This window comes from Thermobia domestica, chromosome 9 (assembly GCF_964235325.1).
Source record: "Thermobia domestica chromosome 9, izTheDome1.hap1.1, whole genome shotgun sequence".
Classification (NCBI taxonomy): Eukaryota; Metazoa; Arthropoda; class Insecta; order Zygentoma; family Lepismatidae; genus Thermobia; species Thermobia domestica.
The window spans coordinates 49,763,606-49,789,656 of record NC_137462.1 but is presented as its reverse complement, the minus strand read 5'-3'; positions in this window follow the sequence as shown (position 1 = coordinate 49,789,656).

Below are 26,051 nucleotides of genomic sequence, written 5' to 3'. Positions count from 1 at the left end.
GGCCTGGCTCCCTGTGACTTTCATCTATTCCTGAAAGTGAAAAGTGCATTGATGGGAACACATTTATAGTCTGTGGAAGTGGTGAAACATAAAACGCCAGAGTTGTTAAACAGTGTGACCTCTAATGAGCTACACCGTCGCCTTCAACGATGGAAGGCACGTATGTCGCGGTGTATAGATAGGAGAGGGTACTGTATTGAAATGAACAGTTGTAAATTGTAACTTTGTTTGCAATACATCACATTTATGACAACAGTCTCGTTTATTAATTTCCACACCTCATTAATTCATTAACCGACAAAGCATTTGTTTAGGAAAACAGAGGAGTAATACATCCTTCGACTTATATTATATCTACTTCATCAAAGTTCATATCTCTAACCTGTACGATTATTCTCTATTAACCTATTTTCCAACACACAGGGAGGGCAGTGAATGTAGCTTTGTTTATTCTTTACTAGTTGTTAAAATTTTTTTCTTGGAACGTTGAAAGCAATAAATTTGAATTCATGAGCAAGGGTATTCTTTAGACCTCCTGTAAGTTCGTCTTGACCTTTTTAGAAAAAGAAAAACATAAATATACTCAATGATATAAAGCAATACGAAATGATCTAAGTACCATATAATTGCAGTAGAGGAATATCTATCTATCTATCTACAAATGCTGTCATGACAACTTATTTACTCACATTATATATAGATAGTATTATGTGGCTACATAAATGTTAATGATAACATAGGACGTCATCCAAATATCCGGCTCCGATTACAATCAAATTTCTTTGCTGATAGGGGTGTGTATGTATTATTTCTTATGACAGAAATTTTTGCCAAGATGCATGTTTTCTACTTGTTAAAATAATTTTCAAGAATTGATGTTTGGTCATTACCGTTTGTAAACGGAGTGTTAATGAAAAAAGTGAAGAACAACCATATTGATGCATATGAGTCCTAGGGGGGAAGTCGTATGGTAGATATGACCTAGACGGTAGCCATCCTGAAATCCTACGTTTTGAATTAAGGTCAAGATTTTATTTAAAAAAATAGGAATAGTGTCATATGATATATATAATGTCGGGCTAGAATTTAATCAGCAAAACAATTGGGAAGTTAGTTTTATGATACGCACATTTGGGAGAAAGTTACAGATCTATTCATTGTTCATACTTACTATGTGCGTAAGTCCCTTACCTTCGCATCTAACCCGCGTATTAATAACAATATGTCTATAAAAGCTTCAGTAATACATATTTGGCCCCAAACAAATGGTGGAATTCATCTTGAAATATGCCGGTTTGAACTAAAATGAAGTTTTAAAAAATGTAAACCATAACGTGAGACCTCATTTAAATAGCACATTTTCACAAAAAGCCAGTGGTATGCACATTGATGTTCTATAATTAACCAGTATGAATTTAGAATTGTTTCCAATGTTCACCAAACGTCCATTATTCTAACTTTGAAATTTGCTTCAATACTAATTTTCGCCGCATGAATTAATATTCCAATTGGCAATTTGCAATTGTTGGCATGGTTCATGTTTTCTAAATGTATTACATTTTTTTTTGAGATTTCCGGTTTGTCAGTTCATGACTAGTGTTGGGATAACCATCTAGCAATCTTTCCGAATTTTGAAGACATGCAATAAAACAAATTATCTCAAAACAGAATAGATAAGAAGCCTATGGACCTATGTGAGTAAAGAAATACATATTAAATTATAACGAATTGAGTTATAGGGACAAAAAGTTATCAAGAATGTAGCGGACGGCAATAGTTTACAAGACGACCTTTTCATCTTCTGTGTACGTGGACACTTCTTTCTGTTGCACTACGTATAAAATGATTTTATTTCATTTAGATGTGGTAATAGAACACACAAGAAATCCAGATCATCTTGTGTTCACACTCCAACATGAAGTGTAAATACACCGTGGTCTGTGTTTCTTATATGTTCCATTACCATTTCTACATCAAATAAAATCATTTTTATACGTAGTGCAACTGTAAGAATCATCCACGTACGCGTGACATGCGATATGTGTTTCAAATCCCCACACATACTCATACACTATGTATCCTCGTCGCCAGAAGTGCCTTTACATCGCAGCGACGGGTATGTGACCGTGCAGTACTCCAAGGAAGGGATGGTTGTATAAGAATTTTTGATTAATTTTCAAGAGTTTTTATTTTGACTAGGGAATTAACATAGGTATAGGGAGTAAAGACACAGATTTGAAGCACCAGTGCACGAAAAGATTCGTATTCTCAGTTTTCCTAATTATTGTTTTAGGTTAAACATCACGATATGTATCACTGATATCGCAGATCGTATTATTTTGTAAAATCGTGTCCGTAACCTATTGTCAAAACATTCATCTTCAGACATGATGTAGGGAGAAGAGAAAGAGATAAGAAATCTGTAATATATGTATATGTGAGTCACTAAGTAATTGTAGGAATTAGTTAAAGGACACGTAAGAGAGCGAAAAGGAGGTCTAGAAGTCTGAACATTTTAGTAACGTCCTAGATAGGTGAAAATATAGATAAAAATTGCAGAAGGTATCATGTAATTTATCTTTCTTCTTTCTTTCACATCCAAACATCTCTATTCAGAATTACGAGATAAAGGCGAAGAGAGAAACATTTCCATCTCAAGAAATGTATCAGAAAAAAATTTCTTGACTTAAACAAGATTCGAACTCGCAACCCTTTAATCCAAGAGTCTGCGCTCTACCAATTGAGCTAACAATTGCTGTTGGAGAAGCCTGATTTCTACAACTACCGGTTGCTGAATGGTATGTATTAACGAAATTCGCCGAGATAATTGCTTCATATAGCTTTTACAATAACAATAATAATAATAATAATAATAATAATAATAATAATAATAATAATAATAATAATAATAATAATAAAGAAGAAGAAGATGAACAGAATTTAAAAAGTCGCATTTTTAAAAGTTTGGTGTGCGAAGTTAGTCATAATATGAGATTTTATTTATTGTATATAATAAATGTAAGCGTGGTTTATTCGTGCGTGCTACTCAAACTGCGCAACTCACTACCGTAGTCTCATAAGGGTTGTACGCATATAGTACAGTAGCCTTGTGCCCCCAACCGGGAAGAAAGTTTCGGTTTGAACCCATGCGTGTCCTAAGAGGAAGGAGGAGATTCAAAGAAAGAAAAGTGGTTTAGAAATTATGCAAAAATAGAATATCTCACGAGGTGAGGTGATATAGAGTTCAGCGTGTCTTTCAGCTGTGACTCTATACAAGGTGTGCATCTACGACTTAACGTGGAACCCGAACCACACGACTCCTGCCGGGAATCGAAACCCGTATCATCTCTAGCTCTATCACGAGAGACACACAAGGGCGCCCATATTGTGGTTTTCAATGGGGGCAAGTATAAGCGACATTTCAAATATAGTTGCAAATTTTGGGGTAAATATTCAAACAATTTTATTGGGTTTTCGATCTTGCAAAGTATAATTTCCTCTAGATTGAGCAAGCGCCCCCTCTTACCTCCTTAATGGGTGCCCCTGGAGACACAGGGACATGCAAAAATAATCGAAAATAAACGATATTAATGTTAAATCCATAGCTTTTGAGTACATGAATTATGAAACCTTCTATATCGTTCACATCAAAGTTTAGCATTATCGGCATGGAGGTTTAATGGGAGTGGTGAAAATTTAAAAATTCTTAATTGAAAGATAGGAGTGTCTATTCTATAGTTTTCGGGGTTGGTGAAATTAATAATTACACTCCCGATACCATTAAAGCGCAAAGCTTTACTCTTTCGTTAGCAGGAAGGTTATTCATTTACTTAACTCAGGAGACCTTAAAGTTAAGGATATGAAACTCGATGCATGTATTTCTAATTCAGAATTATTATATACGTATTGCAGCTTAGACTTCTAAGGAAGGGAAGGGTCAATTTATGCAATGATTTCCTTCACATTCGAATAAAATACTGTTCCATTATATTGCGAAAACTCATTTCGAGTAGTGTCATTGCTAATAGTTTTCCGTATTTGTTAAGACGCCTACTCATTTATAGCAGAATCTCACTTTTCCTGTGACGAGAGTAACACCTAAGCAAGCACTCAGTAAAGTAAATGACATTAAAATCTATATTCATAGGAAAGTGGTGCAAATGCAGTTGAGCTCTTTGGCAATCTTTAGCATGGAAAGCGAAAAAAGCCACCACATTGATATTGGAAAAGTGGCTAATGAATTCCGCCCCGAAAAAAATCACTCGCACATTTATTTTACAGATGGTGGTTTATAGCTATACGTAAGTATGTTGAAATTGCTCCATAGTTGTGGGGGCGAGACACTGAAGCCATCCGTAATAAGAGGGGAAGTGGCATGTAAAAGTACTCAATATGAACAATATTAATATCGAAATCGTTATGGTATTAGTTTTCGTGGTCTCAGATGAATAGTGACGCTGTCGATGTTGCTTAAGTTCAAGTTAAGCCTTGGTTGGCATGGAGGTCAGAGTGGGAGGTTGACAGGCTAAATAAATAAATAAAATAAAATAAAATAAAATAAAATCGAAAACATCCTTTATTTCTGTCGAATATATATTTTTCGGGATCTCTGACATAAACTGTAATATTCCAGATGTGGTATATGACCAAGGTTGGCCCCATTCGCATGCGGTTTCAGAGGAGAGAACCGGTGAAGATTTCAGAACAGTTCCTTTGATTTAAGTTTCAATAAAAAATTCTTCGGGCCCCCGCCTAAATGATAATAAAAGAATAGAATGGACAAAAATTCTTCAGATAATTGTTAAAATTTTTCAATATATAATAATTCAGTCTTCCTGTGAGTATTAAAGGAAAATGGCGAAATTAAACCTAATTAACTGTGGATGAATCATGACCAAAGTTCCAGTTTTAATAATTTATATATTTTTTTTTATTAAATAAGCACAGGAAACAACTAAAATGTATACCTAAGATGTATTTTGACAAATATAGTTGAAACATAAAAGTCGAAATAGAATAAAACTCATGAGTTTCAAGTCTAAGATTATTACAAGTTTGATTTTGACAAAGAGATAGCCTCTTACACTTCATTAAAAGCATTGTTTTCTAGTGATGCAAATATGGTAATTAGCTTAATTTCTCGTTTTTTTTTTTTGTTACTGAAAGGTTCATGTTATAAAGACACTTTTCTGGTTTTCACTTTAGCAAAATCTCTTATTATTGCATCAATATAAATTTCATTCAGAATGTAATTTTCAATGGCCATCAAAGCTAGTCTATTTAATCGTTCTTGAGATATACTTGATTTCAAATAATTCTTTATTAATTTTAGTTAAACTAGTTCAATACACAACAAATGACAAAAGTGTCTGCTTAATTGATATTTAATTTGTCCTCGATCCAGTGGCAGAACTTTAAAATCAGGTTCCTTCACAAAAATTCTTTTCAGGGCCCCTTAGTCCTATAGAACAATTTAATTTTTTCATGTTTCTTTCCAACATAGACGTACGAAATCAGGCAGAAACACAATGTAAACACAAGCAAAGATGCACCCAAGATTTATCTTTGAGGTCCGAAGATTTTTCGGAATAGCCTATAAATGCAAATAATTTTGTGTATCTGCCCCTGACATTGTGCTAATTGGGGAATCCAGACTCTTAGGCTACCTGTGTAGTGTTTCGTCCACACATATTTTTAGGGGGACACTTTCCCCCGGGAGGAGATCAAAATAATACGTCTGTAATATAATAATAAATAAAAGAGTAGCAGCAGTGGCCCTCTGAATACTAAGTGTACCCCCCCTCCCCGGAAGATTTTTTCTGAAAGGAACACTGCACCTATTAGGGATGCCCACGAGACAAGATGTGTAGCTGTTTCGTCTCGAAGATGTGCTATAAAAGTGATGTCTCGACTCGGAAAATGTATATTTCTCTATTGGAAGAACCGTGTCTCGACTCGAATTTTGTCTGGAAAGTCCTGTCTCGACTCGTCTCGTGCGCATCCCTAGCACCTATGTCGGCGCATCCCTGAACACAAGTAACTAATAATCAAAACTCTACTTTGCATTAGAATTATTACTAATTTAAAATATCGCTCCGTCTAAACTTAATACCAGAGAATGGATTAATAACTACTGTTATACTCTTATAATTAAAAAAGGCATTGTATACGCTGCTGTGATTGGAAGTGAGGGTACTGAAAAAAAAACTACTTGTCATCCAAATGACCTTTCATCGCTTTCAATTATATCCTTTCAAGTTATATACTTATATGCCGCGTGAAAACTAATTGTATTCAAATATATTTTGAAATACATGAAATTTAATTCAGACCTGTAACCGAAATGACCGTATCGTTCCATTTTAATTCAACAATTAAATTACTGCAATCAGGTAAAATAACCTTACAGTTTCAAAAGAATGTCGACCCGCAAATGCTTCGTTAACAGTGACTGGTATTGACAACTCCCCACCTCAACATTTGTATGATTTTGTCCAGAACGCGAAGAAAACCTTTTAGAGCCTTCGGTTGCATCTTATCTTCTTTCATGTATTGTAGCTTTCTTTTCCGATAAAATGGTCACTTGGTTTTATATCGTTGCTCATTATTATTACATGAAAAAAAGTACTATTAAAAAGTGAAAGCTTACATCATTATAAATTAAAAAAATAAAACAAAAACGAAACGACTTAGGATAGAAATGAAAATTTTGACGAATGACAAGTGAACCAATAGATATTAACAAAGTGTGCATTAAGTAATGGATAGCGATTTGAGCCATTAGGAACTTAAATTAAAATTTCCCTCAGAAATGATTTTTAAAAAATCCATTTGTACCGCCCGTCTTTTCTTAGTATTCGCTCCACTCCCTGGGCGAATGGATAAGAAAAGCCTACTTGCTTGCATGGGGGCCCGAAGAATTTTTTAGGGGGGTCATCTCCCTCAACCGGGAGACTCTCAGTTACGAAGCGTCAACACCAACCAGTAACCTACGTTCGCTCAGTAAATGTCATCCAATTACTTTTCTGTAAGTATTTTTCAAAAATGTTTATTATTTTCATTAAGCAGAGAGTGCATCTTCTACTTGGGTTGAGAACTATATCTACTATATTCTAACAGTCAACTAATAGTTGATGTTCATTATTTCTATCGATTTTCTACGTCTACTAAGTTATTTCAAGTTTTATAAGTTTTCCCTTCCGGTTAAGACAATGATTAGAAATGAAGGCTCCTCATCTTATACAAATCTTGATCATTGTAACATTTTTTAGTCAAAATTCTGAATTATTGAAAATATTTAAATTAGTTAGAATGAAGAGGATAATACTAAGAAACATGGTTAGAAAAAAAGAAACATTGTTGTTTAACGAATTGATAAAATCAAGCTTTTTCAAAACATAAAAAAATACTGTATGGTATGGGATGATCATGGAAAAAGTAAAAATAACCATCGAGGACACACTAACCAACTACTGTACGCGGATAAGTCAAGGTTCGTTAACTTGGTAGACGTACGTATATGAAGAAACCACTAACAGAAAATAGCTGATAGCTTTACGCCTAATCATCTCAGCGACCTCGAAACTATGATCTCTACATTAACATCGGTTGTCGTTTTCGATCATTTTATATGTTACTTCCATTGTCCCAAGGTATGCAAGGTGTCTTACCCCTTATCCCAATGCATGAAAAGCAAATAATATTTTCGCAAACAGCCAGGGACAGGAAGGAACAGAACGCACACAGCTCGCTGTATAGCTTTAGGGCAAATACCTAAAGGCATAAGAAATAGGCCACTTGACCAAGAGCAATGTTGCCAAACGTAAAACAAGGTGAGCCCACGCGCAGCCTGTCTCTTCGCGTGACATTACCTTCGACACAAAATCACTCACCCTTCGAAAAAGATAACATTGTTGCGCTCTCAGAGTCAGGTTTTAATTGCATTTGTGTTAAAGAAATGAAATGAAATCTGTAAGTTTTACGTCACACGGATATGCCGATTAGGCTAAAGGAGACGGTGATGATGATTAATGAATGAAATGAAGAAAGTGGGAGGAAATGGGAGAACCCCGAGGAAACCCTCCCACACGGTTTTCGTCCGCCACAAAGTTCAATTAGCGGGGGCTGGGATCGAACTCGAGGCCCCAAGCACTAGAGGTGAAAGCTCTGCCACTGAGCCACTGCAGCCCTAAAGGAAAAGAAAAGAAAAGCGCACCCAAGACAATACCTCTAGAGTTGTGGAGAAACTTGTCCAATAGACTTTTCTTTTTATTTACATTTAAAAAGAAATAAAATATATTTCCATGATGGAATAAAATTCCACTAATATAACTAAATTAGAAATAGCAAAGACAGCTGAAAGTAAGGATAAAGCAGTAATTTCACATCAGGTTCCAAAGAGAATAGACAGCAGCAAGGGAGTAAGCAAACAACAGCGTTACTCCTCCTGTGGTCCTGTCCCGAGCATGTGTCAAAGATGACGTCATTGCACGAGTATGACGGAAACGCGTTCAGTGATGAACTTATCAAGCCAGTAACTACTGTATTTACGTCACGGAGTCTGACACTCTATAAAGTGCCTTTTATCTATACAGGATTATGGGCGATCAACATTATAACTGTTATATTTTTCATTCTCTGTTGCAAGAAAATAACGCAAAATTACACAAACGGTCTGGTAGTTTTAGTTAGAACGATCCGTCAAGTGGAGGTGGGGTAAGTTCTCAAACATTTAAATATACGACGTCTTATATACTGTAGGTGCAGTACGCAACCAGTTACTAGAGAACAAACCCTGAAGTAGGACTGGTATCAAAACGAGACAATACGAGACTATTACAGTATTACCTAGCCTCCTTTCAACCGACAAATAGCGGTCTCAGTCTCGTCTCGATAGTTTCGAAATAAATTGTGTGAAATTATTCCACGCTAAATTCGACAGTAGATATAATAGAATATACCTTCGATAGTTCTCCCTATTGCTTCAGAATATATAATGGGTGCACCATTTTCTACTAGATAAAGTATGAATTAGCAATACATATACAACATTCAAAAATACATATATCTGTTTCCATTAAATATACTCCTTGTTTCTTAAATTGTTTATTACTAATTGAAATACCCGGCGTTGCACGGGAAGAATAGGTTTATATTTCAAAGATATATTTGAGACTAGTTTCCCCAGTAGAATACATATTTGAATCGCAATGAAATAGTACGAATCCATTTCCAGCAGGAGCAAAAGAATCAACTTGCCGCTAACGAAGAATAAAAACATGGGCCTTTATGGTATCGGGGGTGACATTATTCACTTCAGCGATCCGGAAAACTATTGAATAAACACTCATATCTTTCAATTAGGAATTTTTAGGACCTCAAAAGCTATGGATTTAACATTAATATCGTTTATTTTCGATTATTTTTACATGTCCCTGTGTCTCCCATGATAGAGCTAGAGGTAATACGGGTTTCGATTCCCGACAGGAGTCGTGTGGTTCGGGTTCCACGTTAAGTCGTAGATGCACACCTTGTATAGAGTCACAGCTGAAAGACACGCTGAACTCTATATCACCTCACCTCGTGAGATATTCTATTTTTGCATAATTTCTAAACCACTTTTCTTTCTTTGAATCTCCTCCTTCCTCTTAGGACAAGCATAGGTTCAAACCGAAACTTTCTTCATGGTTGTGGGACACAAGGCTACTGTACCATACGCGTACAACTTTGAGTAACACGCACGAATAAACCACGTTTACATTTATTATATATAATAAATAAAATCTCATATTATGACTAACTTCGCACACCAAACTTTTAACAATGCGACTTTTTAAATTCTGTTCTTCTTCTTCTTTATTATTATTATTATTATTATTATTATTATTATTATTATTATTATTGCAATAGCTATATGAAGCAATTACCTCGGCCAATTTCGTTAATACACACCATTCAGCAACCGGTAGTTGTAGAAATCAGGCTTTTGCAATAGCAATTGTTAGCTCAATCGGTAGAGCGCAGACTCTTGGATTAAAGGGTTGCGAGTTCGAATCTTGTTTAAGTCAAGAAATTTTTTCTGGTACATTTCTTGAGATGGAAATGTTTCTCTCTTCACCTTTATGTCGTAATTCTGAATAGAGATGTTTGGATGTGAAAGAAAAAGTATACTAGGATATAAGAAAAGAAAGATAAATTACATGATGCCTTCTGCAATTTTTAACTATATTTTCACCTATCTAGGACGTTACTAAAAAGTTCAGACTTCTAGATCTCCTTTTCGCTCTCTTACGTGTCCTTTAACTAATTTCTACAATTACTTAGTGACTCACATATTACAGATTTCTTATCTCTTTCTCTTCTCTCTACATCTTGACTGGAGATGAATATTTTGATAATAGATTACAGACACGATTTTACAAAATAATACGATCTGCGATATCAGTGATACATATCGTGGTGTTTAACTTAACATATAAAACAATAAATAGAAAAAATGAGAATACGAATCTTTTCGTGCACTGATGCTTCAAATCTGTGTCTTTACTCCCTATACCTATGTTAATTCCCTAGTCAAAATAAAAACTCTTCAAAATTAATCAAAAATTCTTATACAACCATCCCTTCCTTGGAGTACTGCACGGTCACATACCCGTCACTGCGATGTAAAGGCACTTCTGGCGACGAGGATACAAGGGGACATTATATTCTTCGCATATCATATAAAAAAACACATTCCTAGAAAAACACCTTTAAGTACAAAGGCAAATTTCAAGAATGCAACAAAAATAAGGGAAGGAGTATACCAAGCGAAAACGCGCACACAATAAGTACAAGGGCTATATCATTTTTAATCATGAAATATAAAGCCCTGTAAAAGTTAATGCCTAGAATGACCTACTCAGCAGCATACAAATTCTTACCAGCCAAGTGATGATTTTTTAATATAATATTCAACACTCAATCCACACAAAAGGATCACTCATTAAGTAGCATGGAAGACCTCAAAGCACCTATATAGAAACAGATAAAAATCGTTGTTCTTAAAGCTCCAGTTACACGTGTAACAGCACACGTACCATTTCTTTCCCTATAAAAGAACCGCATCCCTACAACATTTCGAATAAAAGTTAACTAACTAACTAATTAACAAACCCTATGGCCTATGGAACCAGGAGGTTTAATGCCGGAGATCCATCTTAATATTGTCCTCCCACCTGCGCCTAGGTCTTCCTACTGGTCGTTTTCCCATTGATCTTCCAGTCAAGACATTGAAAGCGTTTCTACTTTCTTCCAGTCTAGCTACATGACCCGCCCATCTAAACCTCCTAGACTTGACGACCCTAACGATGTTAGGTAAAACATATAGCTTATGTAGTTCCTCATTATGAAGTTTCCGCCATTCCCCATTCCCGTTCCTCTTGGGTCCGAATATCCGTCTCAGCATATTTTTCTCAAATACTTTCAGTCTATGTTCTTCCCTCAGAATAGTTACCATGTTTTGCAACCATACAGAACAACAGGATTGATTATCGTTTTGCATTTTTTAAGCTTCAAATTCCCCAGAGAATTCGCGACGACAAGAGATTTTGAACAGAATAAGAACACGAATTCCCTTCTCTTAGTCGACATGTAATTTCTTCGTGAATATGGTTTTTGTTTGTTAATATTGATCATAGATATTAGAAAGAATCCACTTTTTCAAAAATTTAATTTAATATTTTAACACACCCATAATTTGTTGCATTACGGTCCCGACGCACTTCCATGTATTTAGTTTTCTCTCCATTAATTCTAAACCCTTGTCTCTGGAAGCTTTTAATAAGATCTCTGCTTTTCTTTCTATTGTTTTCCTGCCATCCATATTAAATTTATATCATTAGCATATGCCATAAACTGGTGAATACCGTTCATCTCTAGGCCCTGATTGCTATTTCTTTTATTTTCCTTATAGCGTATTCCAGAACAAAGTTAAATAATAATGGCGACAACGCATCTCCTTGCTTCAGGCCATTTTTGACGTGAAAGCTCGTGGCCGAAACGTTTCCTACCTGGACTTTACTTTGGGATTCATGTAAACATATCTTAATTAATGTAATTAGCTTTCTATGTATTCCAAGTTATGTAAGAACGTTGTATATTGTTTCTCTCCTAACCGAGTCGTACTCTTTTCTAAAGTCAATAAATAGTTGATGTAACGGGGTATTGTGTTCACACTTTTTTCGACTATTTGGCGAATTGATAGTTGATCGATTTCGCCTAAATCCGCACTGATAATCTCCAATAATTTCATCTGCGTTTGGAATCAATCTTACTAATAGAATATTTGAAAGGATTTTATAGGATGTTCACAGAAGAGAAATGCTTCTATAATTACTACAGTCAGTTTTGTCACCTTTCTTGTGAATTGGAACAATGATTGTTTCTTTCCACTGTTGTGGCAATTCGTCGTTGTTCCAGATAATGAGAATGAGTTTGTGTATCTTGTTCAACAATGTTTCGCCTCCAGATCAAATTTCTCAGCCGGAATTTCATCTACACCCGGAGATTTGCGTTTCCTTAATTTCTTTATAGCGGTTTCTACTTCTATTTGGTTGCGTTCTGGAATATACGGTTCTGCGGTGTGTATCTACTTTTCTCCACACACACTAGTTTTTGGTTGCGTCTTAAGCAAATCGTCAAAGGAATATTTCCATCTATTTAACATGCTATCCGTATCAGTGAGAACTGTACTGTCAGATTTCTTTAATATATAAGCACGACGATGATAGCCTTTCTTAAATTCACTGAATCCCTTATACATGTCACGAATCTTTTTTATTTTTACCATCATCTTCAAGTCCCTTAGTTTTATCTTTCAGAAAATCACTTTTCTTTGTTCTAAAGGCTTTGGAAGTTTCCCGCCTGATATCTGCGAAATTTTATGTAGTTACATCATTCGGATTTTGTAGCTAGCGTAATTTTGCCTGTTTTCTCTTCTCTGCTAGTTTTATGCATTCCTGGTTGAACCATGGTTTGTTCCTACGTATTTCCGCGTGTCCCAATTTTTCGTTTACTGAACTTTTAATGCTATCTTTAATTTCAATTCAGGTATCGTCTACATTAATGCACTCCGAATCTCCTAAAGCCGAGAATCTATTCGAAACTTCAATCTGAAACTTCAATCTCTCTTACCTGGATCTCTTCTAATTTATGTAAATTGAATCTCTCTGTTTTCTGACAGTGAGAATTACTTTTATTCAACGATAATTTCTCTCGTATTATCGCTGCTACCAGATAGTGATCCATGTAACTATCAGCCCCTCTAAACAACCGGACACCAATTATGCTAGATTGCTTTCTTCTATCTACTAAAACGTGATCAATTTGATTATGTGTTTTTTCCGTCTGGTGATGTCCACGTGTATTTATGAACGTCCCGATGTAGGAATTTTATAATTTTTACGATTAGGTTTTTGGATATTGCAAAGTTCACCAGTCTAACACCGTTGTCATTACTTTCCTTATGCAGGCTTTCGCTCCCTATAATCTGTTTGAAAATATCCTTTCGTCCTATCTTCGCATTGGAATCCGCTAATATAATTTTCATATGGTTTCGCGGGATCGTCATCCTTATCTTCAGTTGGAGCATTTACATTTAAAACAATGATATCACACCACCGTCCGTTAAGAGTAATAAAAGAAAGTCTGTCAGTAACAAGTTCAACCCCTTTAATTTTGGTAATATTCGTTTGTGAACGAAAAACCCAGTTCCTAACTGGTTATTTTTGTTTCCTTCCCCGTACAAGAACGTAAAATTTCCGGAATTCACAAATCCATTTCATTCCCACCTAACTTCCTGAACTCCTACTAGACCCATCCTGTATTTCTTTAACTCACTCTTTATGGATTTCGAAGACAACTTAATTCAGAAAAGGACAGCATGCTCCTCCAAAAAAAAGTACCATTTTCCCAACTAAATCATTTTTTGAACAACGGCATACTCTCATATGCTCCGTTCCTCAAAGTGAAGAATGCCACTAACCAGTACAGCAGCCATCTTCTGGTCGTCTCTTCCTCATACTACTGCCGCCACCTACATCTTCGTACGCATGCATTCACTTACGTCACGTCAAACATTTGAAAAGCGAAACTCGTCAAAATGAATAAATAAACCTCAAAAGACAACGAAACGCAACGCAAACCGACGTACATTTTATTTTATATTACTCAGTAATTAAATGAAAGTCCCCTTGTTATATCCTTTTTAACATCTTAGATAGTCAATAAATAATTCCTAAAAGTATTACGTTTCTGCTCCTTCCCTAAACGAAAATATCGACTCCTCACATACTTCCTAGCGGACATGTCGCGCAAACGACAAACAATAAACTATCTTTAATAAACACAACTTTAAAGGAACAGCAGTAATGATAGAAAATATCAAAGAGGCATAACATGACTATTCCCAACACGCTGCCTGTACCATAACCATAATATGAAAACATGTAACTTGTTTTTAAAGAGGTGTAAATTGATCGTGATCCCGCTCAAAACTGGTCATAGATCTTACAAATATGAACGGGAGAAAACAATCGCTGGAAAATTCATATTTTTGTCTGACAAGCAAAAAAATGCACCACAAAAGAAAAATAAGCATACCATCGTTTTCTTTTGGGAGGAAAATTGCTATTTAAATGAAGACCACATGCTATGGTTTTCATTTTTCAAAACTTCATTTTAATTTAAAGTACCAGATATCGAGATGGCTGCCATCCAGATTACTCTTACCGTACCACTTCCGTCTAGACCTAATATGTATTACCAAAGCTTCTATCCACTTGTTATCACAAATATGCGAGTTAGAAGCTTAGGTAAGAAACCTACTCTCAGTGTAAGTTTAAACTCCCCAAACGTGAGTATCTTAATACTAACTTCACCTAAGTTTTCCTGATTAAATTATAGCAGGAAATTATGTATCATATTTCCCTATTTCTATTTAAACACCTTGACCTTAATTCAAAATATCGGATTTCAAGGTGGCTGCTGTCAAGGTTAAGCCTACCATACGACTTCCACCTAGGAATTATACGTATCCACATGGTTGTTCTTCACATTTTTCATTAACACTCCGTTTACAAAGAGTAGTAAGGTACTTCGGCAGTAACCTGTAGTAACTATATCACAACTCTTAAAAAATATTTTAAAAAAGAGAACATTGTCCATGGTAAAAATTTCTGGCATCACAAATAATGCAAACATGAACTTTATCAGAAAACAAAATGATTGAAATCGGAACCGGACGTTTGGGTGATGTCCCTTGTAAGTTTATCTAATAATGAAATCCAATACTCGTCTTTTATCTCAGGCAAAATTTCTTACACAGCCAAATATAAAACATTTCTAAAATTAAGCAATCTTTATTACTCAAATAATCGGTAATTATTTTTACGTATATAATTAAAATAATTACTTTGTACCTTTTTCCGTTATTTATAAAATAATAAGATAACTATAAACTTTGAACCCTCTACTTTTTGGAAGTGTGTACATAAGTATTAAAATCTCCAACAGTTACATGATTCACAAAAGTAAAGAAAATAATGTTTTATACACAAATAACCTTTAATCTTTGTTGCTCACATATAAATGTAATAATTTTCTTTAAACATTGAGTATGCTATGTATGAAATATGTTTAAAAATATGGAGATAGTTAAGGAATCCCTGCATTGATGCAAAACCGTGGAACTCTGCGGTTCATGTATAGGCTAATATCCCTTTTATAATTTTCTTACGTATAAATATAAATATACTATAGAGGTTCAAGTAAAGATTTTACTGAAAACGAATCGATAACGCATTTAATTTGTCGTTCCCTCACTTGAAATAAACTTGTACGATTTCGAATCAATTTGTTGTATTTCTGTCGAACATTTCACAATATAAGGAAATTTACGTAGTAGATGAGTAGAGAAAGATAGGCTCAGAATTGGTTGTACAAAATCAGGAAGTCGTGCATTTACTTAACAAATGCTGTATTTTTTTTGTCCTCTAAAGGTGCAGTATAACAGAACAGTTAAACTAAATGCCCTGTATTATACTTTGCTTTAAACGTAGTTCGATTTCACTGTTACGATTACGTGGGCCATTGCTAGAAACTTGTCCATCGTTGTTAAGATTGTATTTGTTGCTTACAGTCTCAACCCAAACACAAGAGTTAGAATCTGCTACTCTGCATATAGTATTAGTAAACGATTAATAGTTACTTCCGGCTAAACTGAAACTTTCAACTACATCAGCATTACTACAAAGATATATTTTGTAACGTCAAAAAAAATCTTGTGCTATCGATTTCCTATAATTTTATATATGGATATTTACACAAAAGCATGTCATTTTTATTAGCTATCGTATGTGTGATAGAAACATTCAGAGATATCGTATCTCTGTATGATAATAGAGTATACTAAAGTATTTGCTTCTTCTTATTGTACAGCATTACTACTTCAGGTTCAGGAAAAAGTATACTTCATGATAATTCTCAAAATGTTTACAAGAGGAGTTTCGAATCATCTCTATGGTATATTCTGATTGGTATTATTCAGATAATAAGGGATTTAGCCGAAAGCGAATAAGTTGTATTGCTTTCGAATTTTAGTTTCATAATAATGTGAAATACGAAATTACACATGTATCATAAGCATTAATATTTAAAATACATTCAATAGGAACGCATACATCTGCATCTGAAACAACGATGATCGGCAACTAGTTCATCCTAGACCTCAACACAGATTCAGATGGTTTTTGGAACGTGAGTCCACTATGGTCCAGTATAGGCACTTATCAGGTGACTTAGACTGGTATTTATTTTCTAAAAGTGATTATCGGGGATATTCTAAAAGCGCCAATGATAAAAAAATTAAGTATCTTAAGTGGTCTTCAAGAAGAGAGAATATCTGTCAAAAAGTTACTAATTAAAAATAAATAGAAATATGGAAGAGGATTCCTTTTAATTTCTCCTGTTTTAGTATTCTTTCTATCAGCTCTATATAGTAATAGTTGTATTGTGTATGAAAATAATATGTGCAGAATATAGACAAATTTCAGCCATACTATGTTCTCATTTGACCTACAACCTGAAGAATACTGTGAAGGATTACATCGTTAACACTGGAAGAACCAAGATGTTTTTCTGACCGCTTCGAGTTATATATTTCTTCTTATTTTTGGAATGGTTTTGAATTTTTAGCTCAAAATTTTGTGACTTTAGAGTATTTGTAATTTGACACATTTTCGAGAAGTTTGAATATCAGACTATGCGGGGGAGGAAGTGTTTTGACCTTCTATACCTAGAAGCACCAAGTGTTTTTTTTTTTTTTTGACTGCACAATATTAATTAATGGGAAAATGAATTAATTTTCTTTGAGAACACTAGGTGGAAGCAGTATAAATTGCGTAAGGAGTTTGTAGTTTCTTTTTCATTTTGCTATATATTTGTCTCATGTTTGTTTTAGAGAAACTGATCTTAATAACTTGGTTTCTGTTTTGTGATTTTGTATCCGTAACAACTCACAGAAAGATTGATGAGACTTGTTAGTATAACATTTCGCAATTTTTTTTTTTTTTTTTTAGAATATCTTTTCTAGAAGTGTTCAGCGAACTGGCCACCTGGAATCTCTAACCAGGTAAAAAAATAGGGTATTCGTAGCTGGCGAAGAAAAATAACCAAGTCACTTAGGCATTCCATCCCCATTGGCTTATTTTAGTCGCGATCTTCGTATATACGGTTGGATTACTTACCTCCTAGAGGTGAAGGAAACAACCGTCGAATTATATTGAATACCTCCACGGAGGTTAACGCACCAAATTGATATTTTCTGTTGACGACCTTGCTATTCCTCTTGGTTTAACGATTTATTTTGGTACTCTCCTCTTCGGAGGTAGAGATAACTGAAGGAAAAAATAGTTGATGACTTTGGCACTTATACCGGCGAAAGATTAGTAGTGCTTCCTCTTCGGAGGAAAAGCACCTTCTCAAATTAAAACTTAGAGCACTGCTCTAAGATCATATCATTTATTGGGAACGCCATTACCCTTCTTCTAAGCTGGCGCCCTCCCCCACTCTAACAATAAAGATGCTTTCTCAGAAAACACCGATCAAACCAGAGAAAAAAGCACAATCTACCAAAATTCCCGGTACCAGGGGCAAACTAATAAGAGCGACATATAAACCGGAAGACTTCCTTCTGCCTTTAGGTAAAAAGGGCCAAACAACCACACCAGCAAAGCTGAAAATGAAAACATCTACACCTATGCAGTCAAGAAACTCACAGCCATCAACTTCAAATAAGCCTGAAGACATGGATTTCACAGTAGTGGGAACACTAAAACGACGTAGGTCTTCTTTGGAAAATCTCGACAAGGCAGAAAAACTAATCAATAAAACCCCAGAATTTCCACCTCTTCCCACTAGTAATAAGTTCGATGTACTGTCATCGGAACAAATGGACAATCCTAGTTGTAGTAACAACACCCCACCGCCTAAAAAGCCCTCCAGTTTCAAGCCGCCTCCGATTTTCATATACGGGATTACCAACACGTATACCTTTATAAAGACCCTGTCACGTGCATTGAAGGAGCCTCCCTTAGCACAGCCCAACAAAGAACGCATTCGGCTTCAAGCGGCTAACAAAGACGATTATAACTCTATTAAGACTTACTGTGAACAAACGAAGACTCAATATGCCACAGGAGTAGCAAAAACTGAAAGGCCCATTAAGGTAGTTGTTCGAAAACTGCCTATTGATACAGAATTAGACGACCTGAAAGAAGATCTTATCAGATTGGGCTACAAACCGTCAAGCATCCATCAAATGTCCCGCAAAAGTAAGACGGATGGCCAGAAAATACTAATGCCATTATTCTTGGTTGCTTTGGAGAGAACTACAGCTGTTAAAGAGATCTATGCAATTAACAACTTACTACATTACAAGGTCCAAATCGAACCCTATAAGCCTCCCTCAGTGCTACAATGTTATAGGTGCCAACGTTTGGGCCATTCGCAAGATACCTGCCAAGCCCATCCTCGGTGTCTCAAATGTGGGCAACTGCATTTTACACAGTCTTGCAGTAAACCAGATACATCCACCCCCGCCACTTGTGCAAACTGTCAGGGAGATCACCCGGCTAATTACCGCGGTTGTCCGGTATTTAAATCTTACTCTGAGGCTCTAAAATTGCCGGCACAGCAGCCGAAGAAACATCCAGATAAAACCAAGAAAAGTTCCCACGATCCATCAGATCAGGAAATTCCCACTATTGTCAATGTCCAACCTGTGGCTACGGATGGTGCTGATGCTAAAGCTTCCACTTCATCCCACACCAACTCAGCTCCTACTCAACAACAGGAGAGCCCTAACGAAGACCTGGATATAAAGTCCGTTCTTTCATTCCTCAAGGGCTTGCATTTCCGCAAAATAATAACACACATAAAACGTGGTATTACACGTTTCCGACAAGCTGCAGACTCAGCTTCCAAGGCTGCAGCAGTCATCGAAACAATAGCGGAAATGGTTGACGATGGCTGTTTCTAAATCCAGCGTCCTACAACACACACTTGTCCTCGCTACGTGGAATGCAGATGGTCTAGAGGGGCAGAAACAAATGCTGATTAGATTTCTCACACAACACAGAGTTGATGTCATGTTTATACAAGAAACACACTTTACTGCTCGTATCGCTACTTGGAGACTACCCAATTACATTGTGTATCGACAGGATAGAGTGGGCAGACAGAAAGGAGGATTACTACTTATCATCAAAAAGGCATTCCCAGTCAAGTTGATTACAATACCACCTCTACTTACTTTGGAGGCACTTGCTGTTCAATTGATAACTCCAGGTGTTCCATTAATATTGGTTACCGGGTACAGGTCCCCGGCCACACAACTAGAGCCCACAGACTTTGATGTCATTGCTAACTTAGGGCCAAAAGTCATCTTAGCTGGAGATCTCAATGCTAAGCATGGAGAATGGAACTCGATTACTTCAAACACTGCTGGAGATGATTTACATCAATATCTACTTACCTCCAACTTCATCATCAGTGCTCCACCTGACCCAACTCATTATCCAAAATTCGGCGGACAACCCGATGTTCTTGACGTCGCTCTTTGCAAAGATGCATCATTTAGTGTTCATCCTTATGTCATTTCGGATTTAGATTCTGACCACGATCCAGTCATTTTTCACGTCTCGCACCGCAGCATCGCTCATTCTGCCCCTATCATCAAGCAAATAGAAACTGACTGGCATCTTTTCAAACAATAACTAAACACTATGATGGATCTGCGAGATCGGCCCGCCACCATTGAGGACATCGATCAGGCGGTCTCTCACGTCACGTTAGCACTTCGCACTGCAGAGGCAGCGAGCTCCACCTCCATAATCTCTCCAACCCAAATCCGTCAATGTGACAGTTTTCACCTACAACTCTATATTCATCTAAAACGTTGGGCTAGACGTCGATGGCAACATACACTACATCCAGCATACAAAACGCTGTGGAATAAACTGCGTGCAAAGCTCAAGTTGCTGACAACACGACAAAATCAACAATACTGGGAAAACACTTTTCAAAATGTCACAGTAAATGACCGTAAAATTTGGACATACTGCAAATCATTCCAACGTGCTACAAATGCTTCCAAAGCTAGAGTCATACAAGGACCTCAAGGACTGACACAAGATCCTCAGTCGCAAGCGAACATTTTCGCTGACTCTCTGGAAGAACAGTTCCAGCCTAACAGAGCACGCCTCGATCCCTATCTCAAACAGCACATCCGAACCACATTATATAGCATCAGGTCACAAAACCCAACACATGACATCACCATAGTAACACCTCGTGAAATAGAAAGACACCTAAAATGTCTGCCAAGAAAGACAGCATCGGGGCCCGATGGGATTCGATCTGAGATCCTAAAACATCCAACTAGAAAACTACTGGTCTTTTTAAGCTATTTATTTAACGCCATATTTCAATTATGTTACTACCCCAAGACTTGGAAGGAAGCTCGTGTGATCACCATCCCCAAACCTGGAAAGAATCCACTGCTCCCGGAAAACTATAGACCGATAAGTCTTATGTCGCACTTGAGTAAACTCTTTGAACGTGTGTTACTCTCGAGGCTAAAAGAACATGTAGTTAATAGAGACCTCCTACCTTTCCATCAGTTTGGGTTTCGTGCTCAACATAGCACTACTACACAACTCGTACGAGTGGTGGACCATTTAACAGCGGCTTTTAACAGGAAACAACACACTCTTGGAGTCTACCTAGATGTCTCAAAAGCCTTTGATAAAGTCTGGTTATCAGGACTATTATATAAGATATACACTCAAGGTTTTCCGGATCGTCTTCTACTCTTACTTCATTCATATCTCATGGGCAGAAAATTTCATGTGTCTGTTGACGGTGTCAAATCCACGTCTAGATCTATCAGAGCAGGTGTTCCACAGGGCGCTGTACTTTCACCGCTCTTATATAATCTATACACGGCAGATCTCCCGACCTTACCGCATTGCTTTTTCGCAACATATGCTGATGATACTGCCTTTTTCACGAGCAGTAGTTCACTTGCGCAGTGTTACATCTACATGCAACGACAACTAAACTCTTTTCAGGAATGGGCAAGACGTTGGAGGATTAAAATCAATGCCGACAAAAGCTGTGCTGTCATTCACAGTAAGAGACGCATCCGTGTTCTACGAAATTTAACCTATGAGAATGCTCGTATTCCTCACGCTCTGCACGCAAAATATTTGGGAGTAACCTTAGACCGTGGTTTAACGTTCGCCGCTCACATCAGGGACATCAAACAGAGGGCCTTACGAAAAATTTCAGCGTTATACCCCATCTTTCGCTGCAGTTCACTTTCCCATGAGGTTCGAGTTCACATCTTCAAGATGATAGTCCTATCTACAATCTATTATGCATGCCCTGCCTGGCAACATGCTTCACCCAGTCATATCCATACACTCGAAAGTGTACAAACTCGAGCTGGTCGTATAATCACTGGTCACGACAGATACACACGAAACAGTCAGATTCTGGAAGATTTAGAGCTACCCACTGTTAGAGAAGTTCTACGGCATTTGCACAGTAAGTTCTAGCGTACTCTACCCAGACATATTAATTCCGCCATAGCTAACATCGGCACTGAATGCACTCTCCGGAACGTCCATCGTACGCCACGTCTTTAATATCTTTTTAGAACTCGTAATGCACTCATAATCAGCTACTCTGCGACAGTTGCAGATGTAGACTTCCATCCATCACAAAACAATAGTAATTTCCAACTAACTATCAACACATCTTTATGTATTTTTTATCCAGTCCTACTCATGGAGTCAGGGGCTAAGGCCCGATACTCTATACAAAACTACAACATTACCGTGACCGTGACCGTGACCGTGTTCAGCATGTGATTGGAGGCATACTTACTACGAACCTAGCTCCTCTTGTAGTTAGTTACTGTGCTACGCAGTGATCAAGTATTGCAAACGTACTTGTGAGATCAGCGCAGATACCCTACATAGGAGATTGACAGAAGATCTTCATCTTCTGGAGGGTTTATCTTAAATTTTGAAGGTCATTGCTTGTAATCACAGTTTGACCAACTCTTTTGTCGCTTTGTTAGGGCTACCTGTAGCACTATCTGAGCGGGGTGTTGTTTACATCACTTTATGCGGTGCATATTTTTATCGCACCATGCATAAACTACCGGGATTAGTTCAAGGTCCCACAAGTAAAGCTGTGGTTGATGCCAAACGCGATCCGCGAACCAATCGACGTACCCGTCAGCTCTCGGAGGGTAGTTTAGAGTCAGCTGATAAGCGTTCCAGATCTCGTTCTCCTACCTACATTCGCAAGCCGGAAGAATCAGAACCAATGCAGACGACCACTGGGGATCCTAGCACATCTACTGCTGGATTACAACCGTCATATGCAGCCACTCTTGCTCGTCCTAAATTGCATTCTTTTCCTCTTACTAACTTCGACCCAAAGTACAGTAACACCCGCCATATCTTTAATCAGATTATTAAATATCTTCCAAGGGCCAGTATCCAACAGATAGTTTTCACCAGGGGCGGTGTTATTATTAAATCTCAGGACGAAAATTTTGGCATTACTTTACGTAATAAGGCGAGTTACGAGATTTTTGGCAAAGCTGCACAACTGTCTAAGCTTCCTGACAAAATCAAGCAAACTCCTCCACCTTCGAGAACACCAATGATGTCCGTAGTTATTCGCGGAGTTTTACCTGAAATAACGGATGATGAGGTGCTTGAGGAGCTAAAAGCAGAGGGAATTGAAGTGACCAAATGTATTCGTATCAGAAATAATAACGGTCCAACATATATGGTGAGAGTCCTGACTACCTCTCAATCCTCCATCGATGCCTTGTTACAAGATGGCGCATACATATTTAAGAAACGTCATAGGGTGGAACCATCCCGAACAAGCCTCCCTCTTCCCATTAGATGTGAAAAGTGCCAGGTGTATAACCAACACATAACGGCTAAGTGTCCAAATGTCGTAAAATGCGGCTACTGTGCTGGCAACCATGATACTAAAGAGTGTCCGAATACGGGAAAACCGCCTTTATGCTCGACCTGTTCCAGTGACAAGCACCCAACATATAGTTATAAATGTAAAGGCAAACCGAACCCAACTCCTGACCACCCGGAGATGACGGTACCGCTACGTACCATAGATTCTAACGTGTCTTTGTCACAGTCTATCACCTCTCCTCTTATTGTGGAAAACTTCCTCCGCTACATAACACTCATATTACAAAATATTTTCCCATTCCAACGTCAACTTATACTAGACCATGTTATAGCAGCAGCCTCCGCTATATTTCAAGTTAACTTATATGCTACATATTCTGGACCATACGTTCATTTCCATATTGCTCCACGAGACACAGCAGTTTAACTCTGTAATTTTGTGTATGAATATGGCTCTTACACTTCTTTTTCTGAACATTCGTTCTTTAGCGCAACATCGAATATTATTTGAGCAGTTACTGTTGGAGGAAAATATCGATTTATTTGTACTAAATGAGACTGCACTCAAACCTGCTACTTATGTCCGATTTCCTCGATATCAATTTCTTCGCTGCGATTACGCAGACAATAACGTACGAGCCCAAGGTGGCGTTGCAATTGGAGTTCGTAATAAACTCACTTATAGATGCAACTCTGTTCCGCAGCATATGCAGTTACCGGAACACCTAGTGACAACAGTTTACGTTCCGCAGCTTATATTAACAGTAGCTACAATATACGTTCGACCAGGTCATATCATTCCTCTTGCCTTCTTCACCTATTTGTTTCATCACTTTAAACATCTTGTTATATTAGCCGACGTTAATATTCACAGTCGCTCTGCCCGTGATAAAGATGAGTTTTTCGATCATGTCACTCTTAATTTAAATGGGCATGTCCATCAATTGCCCAAACATACACGACCAAGCAGTCAGACTACACCCGATGTTGTTATTAGCACTGCCTCTATGGTCGATAAATGCAACATACATGTACTAGATTGTATCGGCAGCGACCATCTTCCGGTGAAAGTCGTTATCAACCATCAGAGACAACAACTATCTGAATTAACTATGAGAACTATCATGTTATACGACAAGGCGAACTGGGATCAGTTTCGTACTGATATAGATATTGCTCTTGCCTCCTTTGTACCACCGACATCAGAGACCGACCTTAATAATACCGTCCATAGCATTAGCACAGCTATCACCAGCAGCGCCAACAAAAACATACCTACATATCGAGGCAAAACATACCAACCTATGCTACCTCCGCAGTACTTGGCTCTCGTCAAAAAGTCTCGCACTTACTTTCGAAAATACGAACAAACACGGAATCCAGAATATTTGACTCAAGCAAGACGATGGCAAAGGACAGTTCATAACTCTATTGTTGCTCATAAACGGCTTACCTGGAGCAAAGCATGCAATGAATTGAATACAGAGTCACATCCCACTAAATACTGGAAGAAATTTCATCTTCTAACTGGACAGACAGTTAGTTCATCTTATCCTCTCATACAGGATAATCAATCTTTAGATACAGATAAAGATAAAGCAGACGCTTTAGCCACCCATCTTCAGTCAGTATTTACACCTTCGCCTTGCACACATCAATTCAGCCCTAGAGTTTCTGAAGAGGCAATTGCACAATTACTTCAACCTTCCATCCAGCACACTTTGGAAGCGGATAATCCTTTTACTCGTGAAATCACCTCCGCGGAGATACAGTCCATCATCAAACGGAAACGTAGTACTGCCCCAGGCTTTGACCAAATAACTTACAGATTACTTAAGGAATGTTCGGTCATTTTTTTCATATTTCTAGCATCGATATATACATTTATGCTTAGAACTGGTTTCTATCCTCTTGAGTGGAAGGTATCTAAAGTCTGTATGTTTCTGAAACCCAACAAACCATCGCATTCTGTACAGTCCTATCGTCCAATCCAGTTAACTTCCACGTTAGGTAAAGTCTTTGAAAAAATACTCGTATCTCGTTTACACCCATACATTATGGATCTACAACTTCTACCTCTCCATCAAACTGGATTTCGACCTCATTATAGCATAAATGATCAACTACTTCATCTAACTACCAATATTACCAATCATTATAATAAGTCTCTTCCGTCATGTCTCGTTTTAATGGATCTGGAAAAAGCTTTTGATCGGATTTGGCATTATGGATTATTTTATAAACTTCTTAAACTGGGTCTTCCTGTTACATACCTCCGAGTCATATTTTCTTTTCTACTCAACCGAATAGCCTATGTCAGCATAAACAACTCATTATCACATCCAGTCTTCCCATACACAGGAGTAACGCAAGGCTCTAGTCTATCTCCTCTTTTGTACATACTCTATGCTTCCGATTTACCATCTCCATCACCGAACACTTATCTCTTTCAATATGCTGATGATACAGCTTTTCTTACACTGGGAAACACAA